Below are 13,781 nucleotides of genomic sequence, written 5' to 3'. Positions count from 1 at the left end.
CTCTGCTGCCATCGCATTCAGGTTGTTGCAACACACGTTACCTCATCTTGGATTTTACAGGATTTGTCAGACAACTAAGACAAAGCAAACACAACTTCCAACACAGCTCAGGGTCAGCTGACTAATTCCTTTCACCTGAGAATCTCCCAGAAAAATAATATGTCAACGATTGTATTATTATTCAGAGAATGTTCTGTTTTTTACTGTTGATTGTTTTTCTACAGGTACACTTGCACTTTTGAGTTTCATGTTGTTTAATTGTAACTTGTTTAACTGCATGCTCTTATGGTTCTTCCCTTTGGCACTTATTTGGTTTTCACAATGTTTGCTTCATGTTTTGGCTGCTCGCAATGTTCGGGGCTATCACGTTGTTATGATCAGTGACCTATGCACTTTTGTAAAGCTCTCTCTTGGAAGTCGCTTTGGATAAAAGCGTCTACTAAATGCATAAATGTAAATGTTAGATTAGTTTTGAGAACTTATATCCACTCCATTTCCTGGAGTAACGTTGGTGGGGTTCAAAGAGGAATCAGTTTAACAAAGGCTGTCTTATAAAATTGTGCCTTAAAATCAATAGCGCTTACAATACCTAAAAGGAAGACCTGACAATGAATCCTTAACAGAAATCTAGTTTGAAACCATGAATGAAAGCCCCTTCATTCCCTCCTTCAAGATGCCACAGTACAGACATTCGAATACAAGACTGTAATTCAAACATATGAGATATTGCCAATCATCATAGTGGGGCAGGGCTTGAAGAGCAATTTCTGTAAAACAAGTATCTTTAATTAAAAACTTAATTCAGCCTATATCACGAAATTTGCATTGTTTTGATTTTACCTTTCCTATGAGTGTGATAGGACATACAGAGTTTTTGATGCTGGTTCTTGTTTCCTTTATTAAGAAATACATAATAATAATACACTTTATTTGTATAGGGAAGGATGGAGCGCGAGATCGACAGGCGGATCGGTGCGGCGTCCGCAGTGATGCGGTCCCTGCATCGGTCCGTCGTGGTGAAGAAGGAGCTGAGTTTAAAGGCGAAGCTCTCTATTTACCAGTCGATCTATGTTCCTACCATCACCTATGGTCACGAACTGTGGGTAGTGACCGAAAGAACGAGATCGCGAATACAAGCGGCCAAAATGAGTTTTCTCCGCAGGGTGTCCGGGCTCTCCCTTAGAGATAGGGTGAGAAGCTCGGTCATCCGGGAGGGGCTCAGAGTAGAACCGCTGCTCCTCCGCGTCGAGAGGGGCCAGTTGAGGTGGTTCGGGCATCTGGTAAGGATGCCTCCTTGATGCCTCCCTGGTGAGGTGTTCTGGGCACGTCCCACTCGGAAGAGACCCCGGGGTAGACCCAGGACACGCTGGCCTGAGAACGCCTCAGGGTCCCCCAGGAAGAGCTGGTGGAAGTGGCCGGGGAGAGGGAAGTCTGGGCCTCCCTGCTTAGGTTGCTGCCCCCGCGACCCGACCCCCGGAAAAGCGGCAGATGATGGATGGATGGATATTTGTATAGCACCTTTCATACACAGAATGCAGCTCAAAGTGCTTTACATTTGGAGGATTTAAAACAAGAATAGATGAAAAATTTAAACAGAAATAAATGAAAGAAACTGAAATAAATACAGAAAAAACAGAAAGAAGAATAGATGAAAAATTGTAACAGAAATAAGTGCCAGAAACATAAATAAACATAGAAGAAACAGAACAAAACATAAGCGCAGCTAGTTCAGGCAGGGCAATCGGGCAGCACGCGTCATCCTTTGTCGGGGACGTAAGGCCTCTTTACTCCACCTTCCGTTCCTCCGCCCACCACTACACCCACGCAGCGGCGCACACCCATTGGGCCATGTCCGATAAGGCGTCATTAAAAGACGCGCGGATACGCACACATTCACCCCGGTTGTTGTATGATCAGTGCTGCTGCCGCCCTCCACCATCCCCATGCTGTCTGTCTGTTCTATCCTTCAGGGGGATTATATCTTTATTGCTCCCTGCCTCATATGTCATGTATGTATGTGTCGCATCGAGGAGGCGGGGAGTGCTTCCCTTAGATCATCCACTCCGCCAAAGTCAAATCTACATGTCCATGTCATGTAACAATAAATGCTCAAATCTAATACGTGATTGTCTTGACTGAAATACAATCAGCCAAAAAGGTACGAGAATAACTGAGAAATGAGGAACAAATGTATACAAATTTGAAGTAAAACAAGACTGTAGGAATAAATCCAGCAGCAACAGAAGAAAAGAAAGCATAAAGTGCTTTACATTTGAAGTAAAGAACCAGGGGGTCAGATGGCTGAGCGGTTAGAGAGTCATGCAATTAATCAGAAGGTTGTTGGTTCGATTCCCAGCCGTGCCAAATGACGTGTCCTTGGGCAAGGCACTTCACCCTACTTGCTTCGGGGGGAATGTCCCTGTACTTACTGTAAGTCGCTCTGGATAAGAACGTCTGCTAAATGACTAAATGTTAATGTAAATGTAATAAAACCAAAACATAAATTATATGAGTTTTTCTCGATTGGTTACACACATTTTCTGAATGCATACCTCATACTCTCAGAACTCTACACACAAATCAAAAAACACACACACACAATGGGCAAAACCCCTCACTTCTCCTGCAAAATTAAACTTAACATTCAAAACAATGTTATTTAATCTCAAAATGGTATTTTGTTTTCAAATGACAAACACAAACCATCATATGAATAGACATTTATAAGAACCATTTGAACACTGATGTGCTCAATGTAAAACACTATGATGAATGGAAAACACTTCTTCTTCATTCATCATAGTGAGTTAGGCCTTTTTTTGTTCAGTGTTACACTTACTACAGACAGTACAGACATAAGTGTGTTGTAAAATGTTTTTATACTCAGAACACAGAAATACACGGTAACAAATATATTTTACGTATTTTTCCCAGAAAAACAATGTACACAGTGTACATCCCAACCAACACAAAGTTGCACATACAGTGGTCTACATACAAAACAACAGAATAATTTACTGTATAGTGTATACAGTTACATTATTACTGTATTAGTTTTCTTTGAATTTGCCGTAATGTTATGGCGTTATTTTCTAGGACCATGTTCATGATTTCAGTTTCCTGTTCAGGAGACAGAAGACGTTCCTGACCACCTTGTGTTGGTAATCTTTCAGTTCTGCCAAACAAATAGTAAAATACTGTAAATACTGTGTAGGAATACAAAGTAGGAATACATTTTCCAAATACTTGAAACATACTTTATTTTTACAGTCATACAGAACAGTCCTTGGGCAATACTGACAGCTTTCACAGGCAGGTGAAGTGGGAGAGTGTTCTGTATGAGTTCCAGTTTCTTTATATACTTTTTTGGGAGACCAGTAAAAAGTGCTTTGCAGTAGTAGTAACTTACTAGTGATAAAGGCATGGATTAGTGTCTTTAAAAAAGGCTGCACCGTGGCAATGTTTTGCAAGTGGAAGAAAGCCGTCTGGGTAACTTTACCAATATGGGGCATGAAGTTTAACTCTGTATCTAAGATGGCACCGAGGCTTGTTTTGATTTGACCTGGTGTGCCAGTGTCACAAACTGGAGACTTGAAACAAGAAATAGGATGCAAACGCTCAAGGCGTGTTTTACTTATGCTGGGGACACACCACAGGATAATCGGGCCGATTTCCCCCCTTCCGACAATCCTAGGTAATGTCCCGATTATCTTGATGGTTCTACAGATTATTTTATCAGATGTTCCCTTGGTGTGAGGTGTGTTAAGAGTGACCGAACCTGCTCGGAAGAACGTCGGAGCCGCCGCAATCACGAATCGTAAATATTCAACATATTTACGATCAGAAATCCTGATGTGTGTGGGGAGCAAAACGGTTAAGTCTCTGATTTTTTGGTCCTCATGTTTGAGGTCTCTCACATTTTGAAAATCTTAAAAGATTAAAAAAATATTTTAAGTGTGTACCCAGCACAAGATAAATCAAAGTGCCACGATAGACATACAAGGCAAAGTTCTCAGGACTGGAGTAAACAGTACGTCTTGCTGATCACAAACAATCACACACAAAGGAAAAGTCAAAGGCTTACATAGGAACTCAATTAATACATTGGCTACAGGTGAAAACTCAACTCAATTAATACATTGGCTACAGGTGAGAACTAAACTCAATTAATACACTGGCTACAGGTGAGAACTAAACTCAATTAATACACTGGCTACAGGTGAGAACTAAACTCAATTAATACATTGGCTACAGGTGAGAACTCAACTCAATTAATACATTGGCTACAGGTGAGAACTAAACTCAATTAATACACTAAACATGGAGGGGAAACTAAGGTGTGAAGGAAATACTAAACCCAGGGGAGGATGAACGGACTGGAGTAGCATATGGTGCCAGAGCAGGAACCCGGACTGGAGTTGCTGCAGGGACTGGAGCAGGAACAGAGGAGCGTCTAGCAGAGGCTGTGACAGCCAGGTTCCCAAGATTACGAATTCAGAACGGTTTCTCTGTTTGATATTGGTCCAACCAAAAGTACCTGTTTTATCATCATTTAGCTTTAAAAAGGATGACTGGGCTTTAAAACGTTAATTCTTCCTGAAAAACTTAATAGTATAATATTTAGGTTTTTGTGAAACATTTAGGGCAGAATGAATAAGTCCTCCTCTGACTTGCAGTATCCTGACACTTCTCAATTTAGTTTTGGTCTCATAAATTGCCAAAAACTGCTTGACTAACAATTCCCTGAACTCTATCTAAACTCTGTTTTGTTCATCATGAGTTGTGGAGATTACATCACTATAAAGAATTGCTTGAAAAAGGCCATTACTTAGTACCCAATTAAGGATATTACAAAACAACTGACCAATCAGATGTTTATGTTATCAATACTGTCATGAGAAATTGTGGAGAAACAGAACCGAATTTCACATAATTTATCGTTGGATGTGCTGAAAACAATAACAAAATGTTGCCAACGACAGTTTAAGTTGAGGTTAAGTTGAAAGTATTTGTCAAATCCAAAGTGACTTGCAGGACATTTGAAAAAAATTGAATTTTAACAACCATGAGAAATTGAGGCATTATGTATAAACAGCCAGCATAGCCATATAGACCTAACATAATCAGGTGATCAACTGAATATATATCGTAAAGAAAGAACTGAATATATACGTGAATCGTAAATAAAATGAATTTGCATCACAACATCTGTCATTCTCTTTTTCTCACATTAAAGTGTCCAACAGCATACACTAGTGTAGTTTAGATTGAAGAAGAAATGAATTTAGCATTGGCGAGCTCAAGAAGCCTCCCAAATTAAGTCTTAGGACACCACAGGTCAGGAGGGTACAAACTGATGCTAAAGTCTTAGCCTAACAGATTCATAAATATCATTTTGTGACATTTTACTTTTGGGATCATTTGTAGCTGCAACAGTGAATAAATGGTTTGACTGCTGCATGTATTTCTGTACACATGGAAAATATAATCAGCTGATGAGTTGCTGTTTTAAGCCTTGTAGCCTTAACCTATTTTTTATGTGTTTGGAAGTCCTATCGCAGTTTATGTGCACTGTGAAGTTAATACATTTGTCATGAAAAGAGCCATCTATTTGTTATCTTCCTTATTTTCATCTCCTATCCACGCTATATGTGCCTTTTGTAACGTGCGTTTCCTTGTATGATGTCAAGGTCCCTGGACAATAGAATAAGCACATTCAAGTAATTTCTGTAAAACCCTTGTGTATTTCTAAATAAATAAATGAATTCACAGATACTTATAGTTGTGATATTTGATTTTATTCAAACTGGCGTAAACGCAAATCATGAAAGAAGGAAAAAAAACAATAATGCATGTTGCTTGATCCACGTCTTCCTTCACGGATGTTCTTCACGAGCCTCTTTCAACACAGCATCTGACAAAAGAAATATAATATCATGCCACAAGTCACATGCACACAGTAAAAGGACCAACGATGTCTATGGATGAAAACCAGTCTATAGATTTATACTTACATATTTCCACCCCCACAGTATGAATTGTCTTTATATTCATTACGACTACATTTCTTGGCACATCTTCCATTCTCACATGCAGCATAAGCATCTGGAACGAGTGAACAGTACAGTTGCTATTCAATGGCAGTAGAAAACAGCAAACAACTGATGTATACACTACAGTTTATATAAGCAAAGATGATTTATCCAACAGGAAACACAGAGGTAGATGAAGTGACAGTAAAGTTAAACAGTACTTACTGCACGCCAGTGCAATGATCATCAGCACAACGTACAGCACGATCATTGGCTTCATGGCTTCTCTTTGGGGTGTTGATGCTATCCAGTGAGAATTGAGGAAAACGTCTGACTGTGGCCTGGTTGCACCTGCTTTTATACATGATGAACTCTGCTGCCATCGCATTCAGGTTGTTGCAACACACGTTACCTCATCTTGGATTTTACAGGATTTGTCAGACAACTAAGACAAAGCAAACACAACTTCCAACACAGCTCAGGGTCAGCTGACTAATTCCTTTCACCTGAGAATCTCCCAGAAAAATAATATGTCAACGATTGTATTATTATTCAGAGAATGTTCTGTTTTTTACTGTTGATTGTTTTTCTACAGGTACACTTGCACTTTTGAGTTTCATGTTGTTTAATTGTAACTTGTTTAACTGCATGCTCTTATGGTTCTTCCCTTTGGCACTTATTTGGTTTTCACAATGTTTGCTTCATGTTTTGGCTGCTCGCAATGTTCGGGGCTATCACGTTGTTATGATCAGTGACCTATGCACTTTTGTAAAGCTCTCTCTTGGAAGTCGCTTTGGATAAAAGCGTCTACTAAATGCATAAATGTAAATGTTAGATTAGTTTTGAGAACTTATATCCACTCCATTTCCTGGAGTAACGTTGGTGGGGTTCAAAGAGGAATCAGTTTAACAAAGGCTGTCTTATAAAATTGTGCCTTAAAATCAATAGCGCTTACAATACCTAAAAGGAAGACCTGACAATGAATCCTTAACAGAAATCTAGTTTGAAACCATGAATGAAAGCCCCTTCATTCCCTCCTTCAAGATGCCACAGTACAGACATTCGAATACAAGACTGTAATTCAAACATATGAGATATTGCCAATCATCATAGTGGGGCAGGGCTTGAAGAGCAATTTCTGTAAAGTATCTTTAATTAAAAACTTAATTCAGCCTATATCACGAAATTTGCATTGTTTTGATTTTACCTTTCCTATGAGTGTGATAGGACATACAGAGTTTTTGATGCTGGTTCTTGTTTCCTTTATTAAGAAATACATAATAATAATACACTTTATTTGTATAGGGAAGGATGGAGCGCGAGATCGACAGGCGGATCGGTGCGGCGTCCGCAGTGATGCGGTCCCTGCATCGGTCCGTCGTGGTGAAGAAGGAGCTGAGTTTAAAGGCGAAGCTCTCTATTTACCAGTCGATCTATGTTCCTACCATCACCTATGGTCACGAACTGTGGGTAGTGACCGAAAGAACGAGATCGCGAATACAAGCGGCCAAAATGAGTTTTCTCCGCAGGGTGTCCGGGCTCTCCCTTAGAGATAGGGTGAGAAGCTCGGTCATCCGGGAGGGGCTCAGAGTAGAACCGCTGCTCCTCCGCGTCGAGAGGGGCCAGTTGAGGTGGTTCGGGCATCTGGTAAGGATGCCTCCTTGATGCCTCCCTGGTGAGGTGTTCTGGGCACGTCCCACTCGGAAGAGACCCCGGGGTAGACCCAGGACACGCTGGCCTGAGAACGCCTCAGGGTCCCCCAGGAAGAGCTGGTGGAAGTGGCCGGGGAGAGGGAAGTCTGGGCCTCCCTGCTTAGGTTGCTGCCCCCGCGACCCGACCCCCGGAAAAGCGGCAGATGATGGATGGATGGATATTTGTATAGCACCTTTCATACACAGAATGCAGCTCAAAGTGCTTTACATTTGGAGGATTTAAAACAAGAATAGATGAAAAATTTAAACAGAAATAAATGAAAGAAACTGAAATAAATACAGAAAAAACAGAAAGAAGAATAGATGAAAAATTGTAACAGAAATAAGTGCCAGAAACATAAATAAACATAGAAGAAACAGAACAAAACATAAGCGCAGCTAGTTCAGGCAGGGCAATCGGGCAGCACGCGTCATCCTTTGTCGGGGACGTAAGGCCTCTTTACTCCACCTTCCGTTCCTCCGCCCACCACTACACCCACGCAGCGGCGCACACCCATTGGGCCATGTCCGATAAGGCGTCATTAACCTTTTAAGGAGTGAGTTATTTTTCCAAAACGGAAGCTAGCTAGTTTTAGTTAGCTTCCGTTACCTAGCAACCTAGCATAATACTCGTAGCAATGCTACTACCTGCTAGTGTTACTTGTTAGCCTCCTAATTGTAAATTTTGAAGCCATACTATAGCATTTGTCATATAGTTTTTGTCTATCGGAAAATAGTCGGTTGGAATGTTCAGAATCACATATGTGTGACGCTACTCCTTAACGGGTTAAAAGACGCGCGGATACGCACACACTCACCCCGGTTGTTGTATGATCAGTGCTGCTGCCGCCCTCCACCATCCCCATGCTGTCTGTCTGTTCTATCCTTCAGGGGGATTATATCTTTATTGCTCCCTGCCTCATATGTCATGTATGTATGTGTCGCATCGAGGAGGCGGGGAGTGCTTCCCTTAGATCATCCACTCCGCCAAAGTCAAATCTACATGTCCATGTCATGTAACAATAAATGCTCAAATCTAATACGTGATTGTCTTGACTGAAATACAATCAGCCAAAAAGGTACGAGAATAACTGAGAAATGAGGAACAAATGTATACAAATTTGAAGTAAAACAAGACTGTAGGAATAAATCCAGCAGCAACAGAAGAAAAGAAAGCATAAAGTGCTTTACATTTGAAGTAAAGAACCAGGGGGTCAGATGGCTGAGCGGTTAGAGTCATGCAATTAATCAGAAGGTTGTTGGTTCGATTCCCAGCCGTGCCAAATGACGTGTCCTTGGGCAAGGCACTTCACCCTACTTGCTTCGGGGGGAATGTCCCTGTACTTACTGTAAGTCGCTCTGGATAAGAACGTCTGCTAAATGACTAAATGTTAATGTAAATGTAATAAAACCAAAACATAAATTATATGAGTTTTTCTCGATTGGTTACACACATTTTCTGAATGCATACCTCATACTCTCAGAACTCTACACACAAATCAAAAAACACACACACACAATGGGCAAAACCCCTCACTTCTCCTGCAAAATTAAACTTAACATTCAAAACAATGTTATTTAATCTCAAAATGGTATTTTGTTTTCAAATGACAAACACAAACCATCATATGAATAGACATTTATAAGAACCATTTGAACACTGATGTGCTCAATGTAAAACACTATGATGAATGGAAAACACTTCTTCTTCATTCATCATAGTGAGTTAGGCCTTTTTTTGTTCAGTGTTACACTTACTACAGACAGTACAGACATAAGTGTGTTGTAAAATGTTTTTATACTCAGAACACAGAAATACACGGTAACAAATATATTTTACGTATTTTTCCCAGAAAAACAATGTACACAGTGTACATCCCAACCAACACAAAGTTGCACATACAGTGGTCTACATACAAAACAACAGAATAATTTACTGTATAGTGTATACAGTTACATTATTACTGTATTAGTTTTCTTTGAATTTGCCGTAATGTTATGGCGTTATTTTCTAGGACCATGTTCATGATTTCAGTTTCCTGTTCAGGAGACAGAAGACGTTCCTGACCACCTTGTGTTGGTAATCTTTCAGTTCTGCCAAACAAATAGTAAAATACTGTAAATACTGTGTAGGAATACAAAGTAGGAATACATTTTCCAAATACTTGAAACATACTTTATTTTTACAGTCATACAGAACAGTCCTTGGGCAATACTGACAGCTTTCACAGGCAGGTGAAGTGGGAGAGTGTTCTGTATGAGTTCCAGTTTCTTTATATACTTTTTTGGGAGACCAGTAAAAAGTGCTTTGCAGTAGTAGTAACTTACTAGTGATAAAGGCATGGATTAGTGTCTTTAAAAAAGGCTGCACCGTGGCAATGTTTTGCAAGTGGAAGAAAGCCGTCTGGGTAACTTTACCAATATGGGGCATGAAGTTTAACTCTGTATCTAAGATGGCACCGAGGCTTGTTTTGATTTGACCTGGTGTGCCAGTGTCACAAACTGGAGACTTGAAACAAGAAATAGGATGCAAACGCTCAAGGCGTGTTTTACTTATGCTGGGGACACACCACAGGATAATCGGGCCGATTTCCCCCCTTCCGACAATCCTAGGTAATGTCCCGATTATCTTGATGGTTCTACAGATTATTTTATCAGATGTTCCCTTGGTGTGAGGTGTGTTAAGAGTGACCGAACCTGCTCGGAAGAACGTCGGAGCCGCCGCAATCACGAATCGTAAATATTCAACATATTTACGATCAGAAATCCTGATGTGTGTGGGGAGCAAAACGGTTAAGTCTCTGATTTTTTGGTCCTCATGTTTGAGGTCTCTCACATTTTGAAAATCTTAAAAGATTAAACAAATATTTTAAGTGTGTACCCAGCACAAGATAAATCAAAGTGCCACGATAGACATACAAGGCAAAGTTCTCAGGACTGGAGTAAACAGTACGTCTTGCTGATCACAAACAATCACACACAAAGACAAAGGAAAAGTCAAAGGCTTACATAGGAACTCAATTAATACATTGGCTACAGGTGAAAACTCAACTCAATTAATACATTGGCTACAGGTGAGAACTAAACTCAATTAATACACTGGCTACAGGTGAGAACTAAACTCAATTAATACACTGGCTACAGGTGAGAACTAAACTCACTTAATACATTGGCTACAGGTGAGAACTCAACTCAATTAATACATTGGCTACAGGTGAAAACTCAACTCAATTAATACACTAAACATGGAGGGGAAACTAAGGTGTGAAGGAAATACTAAACCCAGGGGAGGATGAACGGACTGGAGTAGCATATGGTGCCAGAGCAGGAACCCGGACTGGAGTTGCTGCAGGGACTGGAGCAGGAACAGAGGAGCGTCTAGCAGAGGCTGTGACAGCCAGGTTCCCAAGATTACGAATTCAGAACGGTTTCTCTGTTTGATATTGGTCCAACCAAAAGTACCTGTTTTATCATCATTTAGCTTTAAAAAGGATGACTGGGCTTTAAAACGTTAATTCTTCCTGAAAAACTTAATCGTATAATATTTAGGTTTTTGTGAAACATTTAGGGCAGAATGAATAAGTCCTCCTCTGACTTGCAGTATCCTGACACTTCTCAATTTAGTTTTGGTCTCATAAATTGCCAAAAACTGCTTGACTAACAATTCCCTGAACTCTATCTAAACTCTGTTTTGTTCATCATGAGTTGTGGAGATTACATCACTATAAAGAATTGCTTGAAAAAGGCCATTACTTAGTACCCAATCTATTTAAGGATATTACAAAACAACTGACCAATCAAACAGTTATGTTATCAATACCGTCATGAGAAATTGTGGAGAAACAGAACCGAATTTCACATAATTTATCGTTGGATGTGCTGAAAACAATAACAAAATGTTGCCAACGACAGTTTAAGTTGAGGTTAAGTTGAAAGTATTTGTCAAATCCAAAGTGACTTGCAGGACATTTGAAAAAAATAGAATTTTAACAACCATGAGAAATTGAGGCATTATGTATAAACAGCCAGCATAGCCATATAGACCTAACATAATCAGGTGATCAACTGAATATATATCGTAAAGAAAGAACTGAATATATACGTGAATCGTAAATAAAATGAATTTGCATCACAACATCTGTCATTCTCTTTTTCTCACATTAAAGTGTCCAACAGCATACACTAGTGTAGTTTAGATTGAAGAAGAAATGAATTTAGCATTGGCGAGCTCAAGAAGCCTCCCAAATTAAGTCTTAGGACACCACAGGTCAGGAGGGTACAAACTGATGCTAAAGTCTTAGCCTAACAGATTCATAAATATCATTTTGTGACATTTTACTTTTGGGATCATTTGTAGCTGCAACAGTGAATAAATGGTTTGACTGCTGCATGTATTTCTGTACACATGGAAAATATAATCAGCTGATGAGTTGCTGTTTTAAGCCTTGTAGCCTTAACCTATTTTTTATGTGTTTGGAAGTCCTATCACAGTTTATGTGCACTGTGAAGTTAATACATTTGTCATGAAAAGAGCCATCTATTTGTTATCTTCCTTATTTTCATCTCCTATCCACGCTATATGTGCCTTTTGTAACGTGCGTTTCCTTGTATGATGTCAAGGTCCCTGGACAATAGAATAAGCACATTCAAGTAATTTCTGTAAAACCCTTGTGTATTTCTAAATAAATAAATGAATTCACAGATACTTATAGTTGTGATATTTGATTTTATTCAAACTGGCGTAAACGCAAATCATGAAAGAAGGAAAAAAAACAATAATGCATGTTGCTTGATCCACGTCTTCCTTCACGGATGTTCTTCACGAGCCTCTTTCAACACAGCATCTGACAAAAGAAATATAATATCATGCCACAAGTCACATGCACACAGTAAAAGGACCAACGATGTCTATGGATGAAAACCAGTCTATAGATTTATACTTACATATTTCCACCCCCACAGTATGAATTGTCTTTATATTCATTACGACTACATTTCTTGGCACATCTTCCATTCTCACATGCAGCATAAGCATCTGGAACGAGTGAACAGTACAGTTGCTATTCAATGGCAGTAGAAAACAGCAAACAACTGATGTATACACTACAGTTTATATAAGCAAAGATGATTTATCCAACAGGAAACACAGAGGTAGATGAAGTGACAGTAAAGTTAAACAGTACTTACTGCACGCCAGTGCAATGATCATCAGCACAACGTACAGCACGATCATTGGCTTCATGGCTTCTCTTTGGGGTGTTGATGCTATCCAGTGAGAATTGAGGAAAACGGCTGACTGTGGCCTGGTTGCACCTGCTTTTATACATGATGAACTCTGCTGCCATCGCATTCAGGTTGTTGCAACACACGTTACCTCATCTTGGATTTTACAGGATTTGTCAGACAACTAAGACAAAGCAAACACAACTTCCAACACAGCTCAGGGTCAGCTGACTAATTCCTTTCACCTGAGAATCTCCCAGAAAAATAATATGTCAACGATTGTATTATTATTCAGAGAATGTTCTGTTTTTTACTGTTGATTGTTTTTCTACAGGTACACTTGCACTTTTGAGTTTCATGTTGTTTAATTGTAACTTGTTTAACTGCATGCTCTTATGGTTCTTCCCTTTGGCACTTATTTGGTTTTCACAATGTTTGCTTCATGTTTTGGCTGCTCGCAATGTTCGGGGCTATCACGTTGTTATGATCAGTGACCTATGCACTTTTGTAAAGCTCTCTCTTGGAAGTCGCTTTGGATAAAAGCGTCTACTAAATGCATAAATGTAAATGTTAGATTAGTTTTGAGAACTTATATCCACTCCATTTCCTGGAGTAACGTTGGTGGGGTTCAAAGAGGAATCAGTTTAACAAAGGCTGTCTTATAAAATTGTGCCTTAAAATCAATAGCGCTTACAATACCTAAAAGGAAGACCTGACAATGAATCCTTAACAGAAATCTAGTTTGAAACCATGAATGAAAGCCCCTTCATTCCCTCCTTCAAGATGCCACAGTACAGACATTCGAATACAAGACTGTAATTCAAACATATGAGAT

The 13,781-nt window shown here is 39.7% G+C and overlaps 2 long non-coding RNA genes across 2 annotated transcripts; both read right to left on the bottom strand.

Moving 5' to 3' along the window:
* Window positions 1–5,782: 5,782 nt before the first annotated feature.
* LOC134023907 (uncharacterized) lies at window positions 5,783–6,413 on the bottom strand. The gene is made up of 3 exons (XR_009930810.1): window positions 6,258–6,413; window positions 6,015–6,105; window positions 5,783–5,914 (listed from the first exon to the last, which is right to left on the bottom strand). It is a non-coding gene; the product is annotated as an uncharacterized LOC134023907 (long non-coding RNA).
* A 6,022-nt stretch (window positions 6,414–12,435) lies between these two features.
* Window positions 12,436–13,056, bottom strand: LOC134023905 (uncharacterized). Its single transcript, XR_009930808.1, has 3 exons — window positions 12,911–13,056; window positions 12,668–12,758; window positions 12,436–12,567 (listed from the first exon to the last, which is right to left on the bottom strand). It is a non-coding gene; the product is annotated as an uncharacterized LOC134023905 (long non-coding RNA).
* Window positions 13,057–13,781: the final 725 nt, after the last annotated feature.

This window comes from Osmerus eperlanus, chromosome 7, assembly GCF_963692335.1.
Source record: "Osmerus eperlanus chromosome 7, fOsmEpe2.1, whole genome shotgun sequence".
In the NCBI taxonomy this organism is placed as follows: Eukaryota; Metazoa; Chordata; class Actinopteri; order Osmeriformes; family Osmeridae; genus Osmerus; species Osmerus eperlanus.
Note: the sequence above shows the minus strand (reverse complement) of the source record. Positions and strands in the feature narration are given on the sequence as shown.